This window comes from Tamandua tetradactyla, chromosome 6 (genome assembly GCF_023851605.1).
Source record: "Tamandua tetradactyla isolate mTamTet1 chromosome 6, mTamTet1.pri, whole genome shotgun sequence".
In the NCBI taxonomy this organism is placed as follows: Eukaryota; Metazoa; Chordata; class Mammalia; order Pilosa; family Myrmecophagidae; genus Tamandua; species Tamandua tetradactyla.
In genome coordinates, this window is record NC_135332.1 from 141,647,392 (window position 1) to 141,659,982 (window position 12,591).

The following is a 12,591-nucleotide window of genomic DNA, read 5'->3' on the forward strand; positions in this document are numbered from 1 at the left end:
CTATTCATAGGGTAGATGGTTGTATATCTGATTATTTAGCATGGAAAAGATCAGAAATAACCAGTCTCATTGACTTGAATGATCGGGTCTTTCAAAAGTCATCTAGTTCACCTTGATAGTCACAGCTTATTTGTGAACCCAAACTTGATGGGGTAACTTGTATCTTAAGAAGTTCTAGTGTGATAACTATTGATTTTTGTCTGGATGGTAACATAGGTTAGTCAGACCAACATTTTAACATTTTTCAGTGGTTTTTCACATTCATTCTTATTTAGACTTAAAGGCAACCCTGGGATCAGACATGGCGATATGTTCATTTAAGATGAACAGTTTCATTCCAACTATCAGATTCTGGAACTTGGCCTCCAATTCTAGGGCAGAATATGGACTGATTGGTGGTGCTTATTTAATCCTGTTGCTTATTTTTTTTCCCTACTATATTTTGTAACAGGCTGAAATACTAGGCTAAGTAGTTTAGATTTTATTCTGTAGGCAGTGGGGAGCCAGTGAAGAATCATAGACGGGGTGATATGATGAACAGTTTTTTTTTTTTTTTCCCATATTGAAATTTTATTGGTTGTTCTGAAGATGAGCACAGACATTATGAACAATTTGTACACAATTCTTAATATATGTACCGAAAATCTAAAAAGCCATGTAGGTGTAATTCTTTTCTAAAATTATTCCAGTGATTTTCCAGCTTAAAATTTGGAGGCAAGTTTACCCAATGAAGATTATCAAGTACCACCACTATCTTCAAATGTTGATAAGCTGTTACATCATTAAGTCCCACTAATTCACAATTTAATATTATACACACCACACACATTTCCTATCTTTCCCAGCATATAACGAAGTTATTAGGCAAATTAGACTATCGTGACCAACGATGTTACTGCGTGCACACAGTTCTGACAGGGAGAGCCAAGATTAGAGAACAGTTTTAAGAAACAGTTCTACTAAAAAACACAGGAACAGAAGTAATTTAAAATGTTCAACATGTACTAAATGCATGACTGTGACTCCAAATCTTCATTTAGTATATGTTGTATTATAGGGTGTAAAAACAGCCACCCTCCCACTATGGAATGTTAAGTTAACATCCAAGACAGTCAAAGCCTTCCAAGTCAATATCCCACTGTTTTCTGGTTGTATCAAAAAATAAACAACCAGCAAATGATTTCCCCTCTTAAAAAAAAGCATTTACACTTAAAAAAAAATGGGATGAGTTGAAATTTCATTCTCCTCCTTAAAAATGTTTCTTCTAGAGCTACTAAAAAACTTACATTTACAAAATAGTTGATAAAAATATTCCTCTGGATTGTACAAGAAGGGACAAACGGACCACTGAAAAGACATGGTATATATATTAGTCAGACTTGGCTTCTTTCTGTCCTGCTTCATCAGAGACTGGACTCTCCTCATTTTTAGTTTCTCCGTTTTCTACAGGTAAATCTTTAGTTTCTTGTTTAGCCGCCTCAGCTTGTTTTCCCTTTGCTCCCCTTTTCCCTTTAGGTTGCACTTTTTTGTCTGAAGACTTATTCTTTCCCGCTGCCTTTTTTGGCTTCGTTTCCACTTTCGCAGGAGCAGGTTTAGCTGACAGTCTCACCGACCTCCTCTTGGGCTCCTCCTTCCCCGTGCCTTCGGCAGGCCGAGCTGATCTTCCTCTTGGGCATCTTGGCGGCCGTGCCAGGTGCTGCGAGCCGCGGGGCACCGAGAGCCTTAGCGTGGCTGGACTACAGGCCTCTGCCGCTCCTCCTACCGCCAGTTTTTTTTTTTTTAATTAATTTTAAATTAAAAAAATATGACAACAAAGAAACACAAGAATATATAGTCATTCTGTTCTACATATATAATCAGTAATTCACAGTATCATCACATAGTTGCATATTCATCATCATGATCGTTTCTTAGAACATTTGCATCAGTTCAGAAAAAGAAATAAAAGATAACATAAAAAGAAATAAAATGAAAACAGAAAAAAAAATTATACATACCATACCCCTTATCCCTCCCTTTCATTGATCACTAGCATTTCAAACTAAATTTATTTTAACGTTTATTCCCCTTATTATTTAATTTTATTCTATATGTTCTACTCATCTGTTGACAAGGTAGATAAAAGGAACATCAGACACAAGGTTTTCACAATCACACAGTCACATTGTGAAAGCTGTATCATTATACAGTCATCATCAAGAAACATGGCTACTGGAACACAGCTCTACATTTTCAGGCAGTTCCCTCCAGCCTCTCCACTACATCTTGAACAACAAGGTGATATCTACTTAATGCGTAAGAATAACCTCCAGGATAACCTCTTGACTCTGTTTGGAATCTCTCAGCCATTGACACTTAGTCTCATTTCACTCTTCCCCCTTTTGGTTGAGAAGGTTCTCTCAATCCCTTGATGTTAATTCTCAGCTCATTCTAGGGTTTTTCTCAATCCCTTCATGCTGAGTCTCTGCTCATTCTAGGATTTCTGTCCCATGTTGCCAGGAAGGTCCACACTCCTGGGAGTCATGTCCCACATGTAGACAGGGGAACGTTGGTGAGTTTGCTTGTTGTGTTGGCTGGAGAGAGAGGCCACGTCTGAGCAACAAAAGAGACTCTCTTGGGGGTGACTCTTAGGCCTAATTTTAAGTAGGCTTGACCTATCCTTTGTGGCCGGCTGAATGGATTGAACACAGTTTTTAAGGAAAATTAAAATGGCAGGCTGTTTTAGATGGCTGGAAAACTGGATAGGGTGAGTTAACAGTACTCCTGATGTGACCTATATTATGTAACTATTCTTTCCAGCATGAATGATAATGATATGAATAATATGCTAATGATATGAATATATGGTTGGGAATTTTATCAGTGGATGATAAAACTTCTCTTGACATCTAGACTTGTGCCATCTGAATTCGTGAATACAATCCATTTGGGTTTTAAAAGATTATATTGTTGATCCCTTTTTAAAGTACGGGTGACACGCTCCCCATCCCCTACCCCTCCTTTAAGGGATCAAGGGCAGTGCTATAAAATATTGATGGATGAAATTTCTGTGGCATTAAATATGGGTTTCAAAATAGTTTTTAATGCACAATCATGATAGATATTCATCAGAACATTTTGAAGACAACCTTGCCATCAAAGCTGTGTTTAGTATAATCCCTCTGGGACCCACTTTAAATATATCTAATTTAACTAACAAAGCATTAAATGTGTAATATATTTATGTCAACTTACTTTGAATCTTGGCATCCCACTCCTCCCCCTTTTGGGCAGATATCTTGTTCATAAAGGGATTCTAGTGGAAATGATGTGTGTACCCTAGCAGCATAATTGCCTGTTTTGTCCTCTTCCCGGCTTCCTCGGCTCTTAGTTTAATAGAGCCTTGATGAAGGTTGTTGAAGAGCTGTAAACTGATTAGTCTGATTTACTTTAAGCAAAGATCAGACTACTTCAGTTGCTCTCACCAAACCTTTAAAGCTTCAGATTTGCTTCGTTGCAGTTGTAGCTTCCAAAGGAAGATTACCTGGGTAAAAATGGGTTTTATTTCTCAGGCAGGGAAATACATGGGAACCAAAAAATGTTTGAGGGAATACAATTTCAAATGATTAATTAGTAAAAATAAGTTTGAGTTTATATTTTTATTAATGTTGAGTTGCTAAAATTACATGGATACTTGGTTCTATGGTACAGAAATAGTGAAGCAGCAATGTTTAGTACGTAGTAGGTACTGAAATTTATGTTAACTAATGGTAGAGGGCTTGGGGATTGCAAAGATGGAGTGTTACAGGTTGGAAAGAAAGAAGCACTTAGTCACTAAGGTAAGGCCAGATGGGATGCATCAGAATTTGGCCCTTCCTTAGCAAACTCTCTACCTTTCTGGACCTGAGATTTTGATCTTGTCAGTGCCTTAAAGGTAGCAGGTGATTCACACCAGCTGAACTCACATAAGCCTGGCCTGTAAAAGAATGCCAGTTTATTAATATACAGTGGAGAAATAGAATTGTCATTGAAACGAATATGCCTATCTTTAGGCCTTACATGTTCTTTTTTTTTTTTCTTTATTAATTAACGGAAAAAAAGAAATTAACCCAACATTTAGAAATCATACCATTCTACATATGCAATCAGTAATTGTTAACATCATCACATAGATGCATGATCATCGTTTCTTAGTACATTTGCATCAGTTTAGAAGAACTAGCAACACAACAGAAAAAGATATAGAATGTTAATATAGAGAAAAGAAATAAAAGCAATAATAATAGTAAAAAACAAACAAACAAAAAAACAAACAAAAAAACCTATAGCTCAGATGCAGCTTCATTCAGTGTTTTAACATGATTACTTTACAATTAGGTATTATTGTGCTGTCCATTTTTGGGTTTTTGTATCTAGTCCTGTTGCACAGTCTGTATCCCTTCAGCTCCAATTACCCATTATCTTACCCTGTTTCTAACTCCTGCTGGACTCTGTTACCAATGACATATTCCAAGTTTATTCTCGAATGTCGGTTCACATCAGTGGGACCATACAGTATTTGTCCTTTAGTTTTTTGCTGGAATCACTCAGCATAATGTTCTCTAGGTCCATCCATGTTATTACATGCTTCATAAGTTTATCCTGTCTTAAGGCTGCATAGTATTCCATCGTATGTATATACCACAGTTTGTTTAGCCATTCTTCTGTCGATGGACATTTTGGCTGTTTCCATCTCTTTGCCATTGTAAATAACGCTGCTATAAACATTGGTGTGCAAATGTCCGTTTGTGTCTTTGCCCTTAAGTCCTTTGAGTAGATACCCAGCAATGGTATTGCTGGGTCGTATGGCAATTCTATATTCAGTTTTTTGAGGAACCGCCAAACTGCCTTCCACAGTGGTTGCACCATTTGACATTCCCACCAACAGTGGATAAGTGTGCCTCTTTCTCCGCATCCTCTCCAGCACTTGTCATTTTCTGTTTTGTTGATAATGGCCATTCTGGTGGGTGTGAGATGATGTCTCATTGTGGTTTTGATTTGCATTTCTCTAATGGCCAGGGACATTGAGCATCTCTTCATGTGCCTTTTGGCCATTTGTATTTCCTCTTCTGAGAGGTGTCTGTTGAAGTCTTTTTCCCATTTTGTAATTGGGTTGGCTGTTTTTTTGTTGTTGAGTTGAACAATCTCTTTATAAATTCTGGATACTAGACCTTTATCTGATATGTCATTTCCAAATATTATCTCCCATTGTGTAGGCTGTCTTTCTACTTTCTTGATGAAGTTCTTTGATGCACAAAAGTGTTTAATTTTGAGGAGCTCTCATTTATTTATTTCCTTCTTCTGTGCTCTTGCTTTAGGTTTAAGGTCCATAAAACCACCTCCAATTGTAAGTTTCATAAGATATCTCCCAACATTTGCCTCTAACTGTTTCATGGTCTTAGACCTAATGTTTAGATCTTTGATCCATTTTGAGTTAACTTTTGTATAGGGTGTGAGAGATGGGTCTTCTTTCATTCTTTTGCATATGGATATCCAGTTCTCTAGGCACCATTTATTGAAGAGACTGTTCTGTCCCAGGTGAGTTGGCTTGACTGCCTTATCAAAGATCAAATGTCCATAGATGAGAGGGTCTATATCTGAGCACTCTATTCGATTCCATTGGTCGATATATCTATCTTTATGCCAATACCATGCTGTTTTGACCACTGTGGCTTCATAATATGCCTTAAAGTCAGGCAGCGTGAGACCTCCAGCTTCGTTTTTTTTCCTCAAGATGTTTTTAGCAATTCGGGGCACCCTGCCCTTCCAGATAAATTTGCTTATTGGTTTTTCTATTTCTGAAAAATAAGTTGTTGGGATTTTGATTGGTATTGCATTGAATCTGTAAATCAATTTAGGTAGAATTGACATCTTAACTATATTTAGTGTTCCAATCCATGAACACGGTATGCCCTTCCATCTATTTAGGTCTTCTGTGATTTCTTTTAGCAGTTTTTTGTAGTTTTCTTTATACAGGTTTTTGTCTCTTTAGTTAAATTTATTCCTAGGTATTTTATTCTTTTAGTTTCAATTGTAAATGGGATTCGTTTCTTGATTTCCCCCTCCGCTTGTTCATTGCTAGTGTATAGAAATGCTACAGATTTTTGAATGTTGATCTTGTAACCTGCTACTTTGCTGTACTCATTTATTAGCTCTAGTAGTTTTGTTGTGGATTTTTCCGGGTTTTCGACGTATAGTATCATATCATCTGCAAACAGTGATAGTTTTACTTCTTCCTTTCCAATTTTGATGCCTTGTATTTCTTTTTCTTGTCTAATTGCTCTGGCTAGAACCTCCAACACAGTGTTGAATAATAGTGGTGATAGTGGACATCCTTGTCTTGTTCCTGATCTTAGGGGGAAAGTTTTCAATTTTTCCCCATTGAGGATGATATTAGCTGTGGGTTTTTCATATATTCCCTCTATCATTTTAAGGAAGTTCCCTTGTATTCCTATCTTTTGAAGTGTTTTCAACAGGAAAGGATGTTGAATCTTGTCAAATGCCTTCTCTGCATCAATTGAGATGATCATGTGATTTTTCTGCTTTGATTTGTTGATATGGTGTATTATATTAATTGATTTTCTTATGTTGAACCATCCTTGCATACCTGGGATGAATCCTACTTGGTCATGATGTATAATTCTTTTAATGTGTTGCTGGATTCAATTTGCTAGAATTTTGTTGAGGATTTTTGCATCTATATTCATTAGAGAGATTGGTCTGTAGTTTTCTTTTTTTGTAATATCTTTGTCTGGTTTTGGTATGAGGGTGATGTTGGCTTCATAGAATGAATTAGGTAGTTTTCCCTCTGCTTCGATTTTTTTTGAAGAGTTTGAGGAGAGTTGGTCCTAATTCTTTCTGGAATGTTTGATAGAATTCACATGTGAAGCCGTCTGGTCCTGGACTTTTCTTTTTAGAAAGCTTTTGAATGACTAATTCAATTTCTTTACTTGTGATTGGTTTGTTGAGGTCATCTATTTCTTCTTGAGTCAAAGTTGGTTGTTCATGTCTTTCCAGGAGCCCGTCCATTTCATCTAAATTGTTGTATTTATTAGCGTAAAGTTGTTCATAGTATCCTGTTATTACCTCCTTTATTTCTGTGAGGTCAGTAGTTATGTCTCCTCTTCCATTTCTGATCTTATTTATTTGCATCCTCTCTCTTCTTCTTTTTGTCAGTCTTGCTAAGGGCCCATCAATCTTATTGATTTTCTCATAGAACCAACTTCTGGTCTTATTGATTTTCTCTATTGTTTTCATGTTTTCAATTTCATTTATTTCTACTCTAATCTTTGTTATTTCTTTCCTTTTGCTTGCTTTGGGATTAGTTTGCTGTTCTTTCTCCAGTTCTTCCAAGTGGACAGTTAATTCCTGCATTTTTGCCTTTTCTTCTTTTCTGATATAGGCATTTAGGGCAATAAATTTCCCTCTTAGCACTGCCTTTGCTGCGTCCCATAAGTTTTGATATGTTGTGTTTTCATTTTCATTCGCCTCGAGGTGTTTACTAATTTCTCTTGCAATTTCTTCTTTGACCCAGTCGTTGTTTAGGAGTGTGTTGTTGAGCCTCCATGTATTTGTGGATTTTCTGGCACTCTGCCTATTGTTGATTTCCAACTTCATTCCTTTATGATCCGAGAAAGTGTTGTGTATGATTTCAATCTTTTAAAATTTGTTAAGACTTGCTTTGTGACCCAGCATATGGTCTACCTTTGAGAATGATCCATGAGCACTTGAGAAAAAGGTGTATCCTGCTGTTGTGGGGTGTAAAGTCCTATAAATGTCTGTTAAGTCTAGCTCATTTATAGTAATATTCAGATTCTCTATTTCTTTATTGATCCTCTGTCTAGATGTTCTGCCCATTGATGAGAGTGGTGAATTGAAGTCTCCAACTCTTATGGTATATGTGTCTATTTCCCTTTTCAGTGTTTGCAGTGTATTCCTCACGTATTTTTGGGCATTCTGGTTCGGTGCGTAAATATTTATGATTGTTATGTCTTCTTGTTTAATTGTTCCTTTTATTAGTAGATAGTGTCCTTTGTCTCTTTTAACTGTTTTACATTTGAAGTCTAATTTGTTGGATATTAGTATAGCCACTCCTGCTCTTTTCTGGTTGTTATTTGCATGAAATATCTTTTCCCAACCTTTCACTTTCAACCTATGTTTATCTTTGGGTCTAAGATGTGTTTCCTGTAGACAGCATATAGAAGGATCCTGTTTTAATCCATTCTGCCAGTCTATGTCTTTTGATTGGGGAATTCAGTCCATTAACATTTAGTGTTGTTACTGTTTGGATAATATTTTCCTCTACCATTTTGCCTTTTGTGTTATATATATCATATCTGACTTTCCTTCTTTCTACACTCTTCTCCATACCTCTCTCTTCTGTCTTTTCATATCTGACTCTAGTGCTCCCTTTAGTATTTCTTGTAGAGCTGGTCTCCTGGTCACAAATTCTCTCAGTGACTTTTGTCTGAGAATGTTTAATTTCTCCCTCATTTTTGAAGGACAATTTTGCTGGATATAGGAGTCTTGGTTGGCAGTTTTTCTCTTTTAGTAATTTGAATATATCATCCCACTGTCTTCTAGCTTCCATGGTTTCTGCTGAAAAATCTACACATAGTCTTATTGTGTTTCCCTTGTATGTGATGGATTGTTTTTCTCTTGCTGCTTTCAAGATCCTCTCTTTCTCTTTGACCTCTCACATTCTAACTAGTAAGTGTCTTGGAGAACGCCTATTTGGGTCTAATCTCTTTGGGGTGCGCTGCACTTCTTGGATTTGTAATTTTAGGTCTTTCATAATAGTTGGGAAATTTTCAGTGATAATTTCTTCCATTAGTTTTTCTCCTCCTTTTCCCTTCTCTTCTCCTTCTGGGACACCCACAACACGTATATTTGTACGGTTCATATTGTCCTTGAGTTCCCTGATACCCTGTTCAAATTTTTCCATTCTTTTCTGGATAGTTTCTGTTTCTGTTTGGAATTCAGATGTTCCATCCTCCATATCACTAATTCTATCTTCTGTCTCTTTAAATCTATCATTGTAGGTATCCATTGTTTTTTCCATCTTTTCTACTTTATCCTTCACTTCCATAAGCTGTGTGATTTGTTTTTTCAGTTTTTCTATTTCTTCTTTTTGTTCAGCCCATGTCTTCTTCATGTCCTCCCTCAATTTATTGATTTGGTTTTTGAAGAGGTTTTCCATTTCTGTTCGTATATTCAGCATTAGTTGTTTCAGCTCCTGTATCTCATGTGAACTATTGGTTTGTTCTTTTGACTAGGCCATATTTTCAATTTTTTGAGCGTGAACGTTATCTTCTGCTGGCGTCTGGGCATTTAGTCAGATTTCCCTGGGTGTTGGACCCAACAGGTTGAAAGATTTTTCTGTGAAATCTCTGGGTTCTGTTTTTCTTATCCTGCCCAGTAAGTGGCGCTCGTGGCCCACGTTTGTCTGCGGGTCCCACCAGTAAAAGGTGCTGTGGGTCCTTTAACTTTGGATAACTCTCGCCGTGGGGGAGGTTTGCCAGACGAAGCGGCTTGGAAGAGTGCCAGCTGGCCCGGGGGTCCAAACGCGGGGAGGGTTGCTGGCCGCCTCAGCCCGGGAAAGCGCCCGACCAAATTTCCTAGTCGGCCCGAGGTGCCAAGCGTGGCGGTAGGGCGCCAGCCGCCGCAGCCCCGGGAGAGTGCACCGTTATCAGCCGGACTGGGGAGTCACGTGTTTGGGAGGGACCCCCCCCGTCACCGTTCTCCGCTGTCTGGGGATTTCCAATCCAATTCTCTCAGTTGGTCCGGGGGGCCTTGCGTGGTGGGGCCGCCAGCCACCGCGTTTTGAGGGTACCGCGTGCCCAATTCTGCCAGCTGGCCCGGGAAGAAGGAGGGGAGGGACTCCGGCCGCTTGCCTTCCCGCCCGGGAAAGCCCGTGCCCCTCGGCGATCTCACTGGAGCTGGTTCTCCCAGACAGTCAGCCGTTCCAGGATGGGATACACTGTCTTTTTGATCTCTGTCGTGGCTCTGGGAGCTGTTCTGTATTGTTTCTACTCCCCTAGTAGCTGTTCTGGAGGAGGAAAGGTGAGGGTGGCAAGGCTGTCGAGGATGGTGGCGGAGGAGTCGGTGAAGGTGGACGAGGGCACGGTGGTGGTTGGAGAGCCGCCGGAGCAGGAGAGGAAAGGGAAGGATAAGATGGCGGATGGAGCGCCACCGGAGCAGGAGGGGAAAGGGAAGGGCAAGATGGCGGCGGGAGGGCCGGCCGCCCGCGGAGAAAGAGGGAGAGGAGGGCTGGATCTCTCTTTTTTTTTTTTAGAGGACACAGCATTATAATAATAGAATTATTTGAATATTAATTCAATTATTTACTAGCTTTTGAGGACAGCTGATGAGTCCAGCCTCACAAAAGTGATAGCAGGCATTTCAGGACTAAAACAATCATGTCTCCAGACCAGGACAGCATGTCTTCTTCCAGTTGTACTTAAGAAGACGGCTTACCTGTTGGATATTCCTTTTTTTTTTTAATTTATTAATTAAAAACAATTAACAACAAACAAAAATATTAGCATATCATTCCATTCTACATATATAATCAGTAATTCTTAATATCATCACATAGTTACATATTCATCATTTCTTAGAACATTTGCATCGATTTAGAAAAACTAATAAAAAGACAACAGAAAAAGAAATAAAACATTAACAGAAAAAAAAGATTATACATACCATACCCCTTCCTGTTTCTTTTTTAAAGTCTCATTTTATGTCACCCCACTTTTATCTAGTCTTGTTGGCCTAGGAGTTTTTATTGTTGTTGTTTTCCTTTTTACAGTGGCATTGACTTTTTTGATAATCTGTTCTTTTCTCTGTTGTGTTAATATTTACTTTTTTTTTTTTTACATGGGCAGGCACCAGGAATTGAACCTGGGTCTCTGACATGGCAGGCAAGAATTCTGCTGCTTAGCCACCATCCATCGCATCACGCTGTGGTGTTAATATTTGCTTTCAATCCTCATATTTGTTGTGGTATAAATAAAGAGGTGAAACATGTAGTACTTACATAAGACAGTTTATTTCTCTTTTGTTTTAACAGTCCAGGGAGGATTTGGCAGACGTTTTTCTATGAGTCCATATGGAGACCCAGGCTGGTGGGGCATTTCTGCCATCCTAAATATGTGTCTTCCTTCTCTGGGTTTAATGAGGTTACTTCATTTATCCTCATTTGCATAATTCTGGCCTGCTGGGAGGGCGAAATGGCACCTGAAAGATAAGCAACTTAATTTTTTTAAAGATGTAAGATAAAACATCACTTTCTCTTATAATCCGGTGGTCCAAACCAAGGTCCATAGCCATGACTAGCTACAAGAGAAGATGGGAGATGTTGTCTGTAGCTAGTTGGTTATGTACCTAGATAGGTTTATTACTGTGGAGAACAAATTTTAGAGGAAGGGCATCTAGTAGTCGGACATGCAACCTAAGGGCAACCTTATTTCTAAGCACTTGAAGAGTATCTCCCAGTTACCCAGTGAGCAACCAGTTATACTGTACTATGTACAGGAAGCTTTAAATACAGTGTACAGTAGCTCTTGTTGATTCTCGATACAGGCGTACCTCAGAGATACTGCGGGTTTGGTTCCAGGCCACTGCAATAAGGCGACTATGTCTGTAAGACAAGGAACATGAATTTTTTGGTTTCCCAATGCATATAAAAAGTTGTTTACCCTATACTGTCGTTTGTTAAGTGTGCAGAAGAATGACGCCTAAAAACAGTGTATATACCTTAATTAAAGTGTGATGAGACCTGAAGTCAGTACATGCTGTTGGAAAAATAGTACCAGTAGAGTTGCTTGATGCAGGGTTACCACAAACCTTCACTTTTTGTAAAAAAAAAAAAAAAAAAAAAAAAAGTCTGATAAAGCAAAGCACAATAAAATGAGGCATGTCTATACTTTAGTTTCCTCTCAAATGGAGTTTATAATTCTAATATATATCACAAGGCAGCTTAAATAAGTCAAACATTGATATATTAGTATCTTAATGCTAATGCATTTTTCTCAAGGTGTGCTCTATTAATGGTGTTTTTAATTGACTGAATTTTTAAAATGATAAAAAACAACGTAAAGGTAACAGTAATAATTTCAGTTCAAAAACATGGTTATCTAGATAAGACATCAAGTGAAATTAGCTTATGGACTAGAAAATTGAAACGGATAAGGATTTTCCATCCCAAAAGAACTGTTTGAAAATATCCTTATTTGTTCCTCATTCTTGAAGGATATTTTTGCTGGATATAGAATTGTAGGTTTACAGTATTGTCTCCTTAGCACATTGAAACTATCCTTCACTGTCTCTTGACTTTTGTTTTGCTGCTGAGAAGTCAGTTGTTGGTCTAAGTGACTTTTTCTCCCCTAGTTTAATTGACATTTATTCTGGCTCATTACGTCTGGGCCTTGAGGTTCTACATTAGAATAAGCTCCTGATAATACTGAAACAGCTGATCTGCAGACCACTCTTATGGTATCGATGATTTAGTGAACTAATGTGTTTCCTATGCTAAACTCCTTTTTTCAAGAATCTTACTTTTGTAGTTAAAAC

The 12,591-nt window shown here is 38.1% G+C and overlaps 1 protein-coding gene and 1 pseudogene across 2 annotated transcripts in view; one reads left to right on the forward strand and one right to left on the reverse strand.

The window, feature by feature from the left end:
* LAPTM4B (lysosomal protein transmembrane 4 beta) overlaps positions 1-12,591 on the forward strand; it is a 103,109-nt gene that overhangs the window by 12,130 nt on the left and 78,388 nt on the right. The window lies entirely within an intron of this gene.
* Positions 1,370-1,676, reverse strand: LOC143688877 (non-histone chromosomal protein HMG-14 pseudogene; annotated as a pseudogene).